A 5,864-nucleotide genomic window follows, 5' to 3' on the forward strand; every position below is an offset into this window, starting at 1 on the left:
TTCGCCGCGCAGCGCGCCTCCAGCTACCGACCACGTGACCAGCTTGCTGCTCTCTTATTGGCTGACAATGATGTCATGGTCCTTCAACCTGTGGAGTGTGGACAAAAGGCCTTCCTAGAATAATAATCTGTTTTATGACTTATGTTATTATGATTGTCTAGCTGATCAAACCATATACGCATTGAATTAACAACAATAATTGAAGTTAAATAATTAATTGCATTTCAGATTTGGTAGTAGTAAAGCAGTCCCATAAAATTACTTAAAATGGTCTTTAGCGAATCTTTACTTCAAAAGATAGGCCTACTGACTAGTATATCGTTGCACGGAATAGGCTTATCCATATATTTTGTTGGAGATGAAATAAAGATAAAGTAAAGCGTAGCCTTTTTTAACATTGACATCTCTAGGCCTGTGATGCACACATAACCTAATTAACAATATAGTACGTACGGTACATTGACATTACAGATCTCAAGCTGCATTAGCTGCTTCCAGGGGCAGATCCAGTACTGATTTTCGGGGGAGGGGCACCTGTGTATTAGTTTTACCATTATCTTTACTATAACAGGTTATTTTGCATTTCGATACTACAAGAGTATGTTTAGACAAAAGTTATTCATATTCGGCAATTTATTCTATTTGTTTTTACAATACAAAAATAATTAAGTTATTTTTTATAACAATGTCTTTTTATATTAATATTGTATACTCTAAACATAGTAGTGTTCATATTAAACCCTTTAGCTCCGAGACCTTACACAAGCTGACTGCTGACAAGCTGAGCTTAACTTTGTCGCTTGGGAGCCGAAATTTTATAATTAAAAACAGAACATCAGTAAACTGAAGACCGTTGACTCTTATGAATCCTTGATATGGTCATTTAGACTTTATTATACTATATCAGTCAAGCAGTAGCAAAAATATATTTCACAAAGGTATTATTTTTTCAATAAATTACAAAACATTACAAAATTTGTACGAACCTTGTTTGTATCAATATGTGTCTAGTTGAGAATTTAAACTTGCAGTAGTTTTTAAAGCATTACTAAGTTGATATAAGTTTATTGTTCACTTACGTTTTTAACACAGAACGTGAAATCCTATTAATATCAATGTAATATAATATAAACGTAAGTGAACATTGTATCATACTCGTATCAATACGATTCCAAGGACTGTGTTAATTTGTATTGGGAATTAACTTCAATGCATCTTATTGAAGTTACTAATCGTTTTTGAAGAATCATTTAGCAAACCCAATTTGGTATACCTAAATTGTTTTATAACGTTTACTAATCTCCAGGAGTCCCAAAATCTCAATTATTTGAAACAAAACCTTTGCATTAGGTAAGTATTTTTTTTCTTAACCGTTCTTCAGCAAAACCTGCAACATTCGTAACAAACGCGAACGTTTGAGAAATGTTACGTCACCATCTCTGCCAACGGCAATAAACTTAATAGTCATGTAAATCTTTACACAAATCAAACTAATTATGAACATACCAGCAGCACTGTAGCAATATCGAGTTTTAGAGGAAAAGAGATCTATGACCAAACTATTTTGCTGCCAGTTGTTAAAACCATACACAGTTTAATTAAAATATTTTTAATTATTAAATACTTTAAACTTTTCATTTATTAAGACATTTCATTAGGAAAGACTGCAATAAGTGAGTTTACTTCTGTTTGAAGATTATTTCAACAGATCGAAACTTCAACTGGGAAGAACATTTTCAGAAAATACTCACTAATAAACCAACAATTCAAATCCTTGTGTTTAACTATAACTATATAGACTTTATGTAGAAAAGTTAACTAATACTGGCTATTACTGTTGTTCATTACATTATTGATCCCTTTTTCTTTGAAATCTTACAATTAACACGGTAGTGGTATAAAAACTCAATAAGAATTTTACGGTGAATTTAATCTGTGTAGTTTGTGGAATGAAACAGACGCTGTGTCACACATGACACGATGATCACAGTCCATGTCCCTCAAGTCCACACTGAAATCTTACAATTAACACGGTAGTGGTATAAAAACTCAATAAGAATTTTACGGTGAATTTAATCTGTGTGGTTTGTGAATGAAACAGACGCTGTGTCACACATGACACGATGATCACAGTCCATGTCCCTCAAGTCCACACTGAAATCTTACAATTAACACGGTAGTGGTATAAAAACTCAATAAGCATTTTACGGTGAATTTAATCTGTGTGGTTTGTGGAATGAAACAGACGCTGTGTCACACATGACACGATGATCACAGTCCATGTCCCTCAAGTCCACACTGAAATCTTACAATTAACACGGTAGTGGTATAAAAACTCAATAAGAATTTTACGGTGAATTTAATCTGTGTGGTTTGTGGAATGAAACAGACGCTGTGTCACACATGACACGATGATCACAGTCCATGTCCCTCAAGTCCACACTGAAATCTTACAATTAACACGGTAGTGGTATAAAAACTCAATAAGCATTTTACAGTGAATTTAATCTGTGTGGTTTGTGGAATGAAACAGACGCTGTGTCACACATGACACGATGATCACAGTCCATGTCCCTCAAGTCCACACTGAAATCTTACAATTAACACGGTAGTGGTATAAAAACTCAATAAGAATTTTACGGTGAATTTAATCTGTGTGGTTTGTGGAATGAAACAGACGCTGTGTCACACATGACACGATGATCACAGTCCATGTCCCTCAAGTCCACACTGAAATCTTACAATTAACACGGTAGTGGTATAAAAAACTCAATAAGAATTTTACGGTGAATTTAATCTGTGTAGTTTGTGGAATGAAACAGACGCTGTGTCACACATGACACGATGATCACAGTCCATGTCCCTCAAGTCCACAGGGGCGTACTGATGATTCTAAGCGTGCTGTCATATTTTTTGTGACAAGTAACAGGCTTTAAAACGATCGTTGTTCATTAAAATTAGCTACGAATGGTTACTTCTCATGCTTACTCAGTATAAATGAATTATCTTCTTCAGAATGAAACTTTTCCGGCGTAGTGAAACTTGAGAATCGAAAAGATAGAGAACAGAAGGGTCTTTGAGTGTGACAGTCACGCTGTTGAGAGCTCTTGAGAGATGACGTCATCACTTGCGTCACTGCGGCTGCCGGTACCGCGAAGGCCACAGCAGTCTTCGACTTCGGACCCGATCATCACTCATATCCGGCGGTAAGATTGCAGTGAGGTTGTGGAGAATCGATAATAGAACTAACACGAGCCATGCGGTCAGACTTCCGCTCGTTCAAGATGCAACTGGAAACTTCCTGGCAGATAACGGTCACACTCGACACTCGTGCTGTAGTTCTACCGTAGCGGATGGGACACGTACACGTTCACGTACACGAGTGCCGTGCAAGCACGACGACGGGAGTGTTAACGTACATTAACATACCAGTTTTAACTGCAACCACAATTGAACTGTTTTATGAACAAGTCTTTAGTTGTCTGTAGTATGAGATTATCATTTACTTCTGAAAGTAAAACCAAACAAGTACGCTATTTCACTTGTTTAAAAATGGGCATCCCACATTTTGATGTTGAAATCACTAAAACATAGAAAATAGTGAAACAGTGCAAAAAGACATACGAATGACGGGATTCCGGCAGTGTGTGGAAAAGCAGTCACATTATCCGACTGTGTTACCAGTGGCGCACCGACGGGGGGACGAACGGGACCTGCCCTCCCTCCCCCCCCACTCAGGAGCATTTTATTTTAAAATAATCGATCGCCTAATCGTCCATTACTGAAAACAATATTTATGTAGAAACTTTGAAATCAATCATAATCTAATACATAAATTCAAACTTTATAACTATTTTAATTTATGAAATAGGCCTACATGGCACCGCAAATATAATAATTCAATTCAAAACGCTAAATATTTCAATTTAAACGTCAGGCAGCAACTACAAAAGTGAGGTTAGTTACTATTTCTTGTGGCTTCTCCCTGTCCTCAGTACTTTCTGTAACCGAGTACAAAATGTATTCGAAGTGATTACAATCATACATTACAAAGTACTCCTAAAATGGTACAGTTACATGTTCCATGCATGGGTTACTGTTACTGCAAAATTAGTATGCGTACTTTGTACCAGGATGGGCGGTAAACGTGTAAAGTATCGGTATCAAAGTACCTGTAACAGTAACCTGTACCAGGTACTTTCAGGCTCAATGTAATCTGTGTTAATAATAAAAAGTTTTAATAGTGTTTTATAAAATTAAATGCTCAAGATAATGACCAAGAGCTTCATAACACGACCAATGCCGATTTTTGTGCGACAACCGGTTAAGACTAAAAGTTGAGGTGGCAATTTAATAACAACATTATTTTCATACCATTCTAAACTTACATACTCAATTACAGTACACTCTTATCTATCTTGTGTAGACAATTTGTCATAATCCGATTACAAGTTTGGGAGTTATGAATTTTAAAGTAGCAGTTTAGTTGAAAAGCGCCAAAACATAGTATTTAGCCATTGTTACCAATAACAAAACTGGAAGTTATTGTTAGTAAAGATTTTTATGCGCAAAGAAAATAATCAAGCTAAATTTTAATACAACTCCCGTTATTGTAGCTCTATTAGTTAGTTTGTGGTCAACTTTCAAACTCGGATACTTTTTATCAAGATTTAGCTTTATCTTGATTTGTGATTTAAACTTATTTAAACTATTTTGTGCAACATTTTGTTATTGTTATGATTAAAATTTTGTTTTAGTTAAACACACTTCATATAATCTGTATTTTTTAGAAGATAGTAATTAACACTGTATAAGTCTCTTGGTGGTAGAGAAGTTTTACTATAAACTGTATACGCTCTGGTCTAATCTTTTCCCTCCTTTTATTAGTTCAGAAGTACTATTAAATAACGATTTTGGGATATAATATTTCGACAATTTCCCGGGGGGAGTGCCCCCAGATCCCCTTCTAATCTGGAAGGGTTTCCATACTCCCGACTCCACGGTGTTCCGGACATTCCGCAGAGAAGATTTCTGGGTGCACCACTGTATGTTACTCATACTATCCAACACTCGTTGGGTACGCTGATGGATTTTTTCAGATTCTTCCAAAGGTAGCACAATTGCAGTTCATGCAACGACTGGTCCGATCTACCACAAAACTTTCCAATACGGTTTATTTTCAGTCTTGGTGGATTTCGATCATATGTAAAACTATCGCTGGGTTAAATGGAAACCATACACTGAATGCTCACGAGGTTATTTTCCGAAAGGAACCTTAACACCTGAGAGGGGAAGAGGCCTCTTAATGATGTATCCCTCATGATCGGGATGTGCACTTTCCCTGGGTGACAAGGAACATCGAGAGAATAAGTGTCACCTATTATAGCCTAGCGACGTACAACTTTCTCCTTGCAAGTTTAAAGAGGACACGTCGTATCAAGTTTTCAACCAGAAACTTAAAGATTGTATATACTATGTCTTAATTTGGTTGTTTTAAGAAAATCAGTTTTTTAATTTAAAATCTCCCTAATAAGATAAGATTGCTTGCTGTGTAGATAACTGTATTTTTTATTAACCATAGTTTTAACTGTTTTAAATCACTCGGTTTTGTAATAACATTCGTATTTACTATGTAATAATCTCTTAGTGATTACATAGATGTTACATGTGACATGCGCTGATCTGATAGTGCATTTGAGAAGCGCCTAAGGCATCATCTTCAATAATCAACACTACCACTACCTTGCTAACTCACACTTGTTTTACTATAAAATGTGACATACTTTCTACTCCAGGCCGTATAACCAAGGGAAAGTGTTGCAATGGTCGTCACGTTTGTCATGGCTGAGGGAAAGTGGTAATCT

The sequence above is a fragment of the Homalodisca vitripennis genome, chromosome 4 (assembly GCF_021130785.1).
Source record: "Homalodisca vitripennis isolate AUS2020 chromosome 4, UT_GWSS_2.1, whole genome shotgun sequence".
Taxonomy (NCBI): domain Eukaryota; kingdom Metazoa; phylum Arthropoda; class Insecta; order Hemiptera; family Cicadellidae; genus Homalodisca; species Homalodisca vitripennis.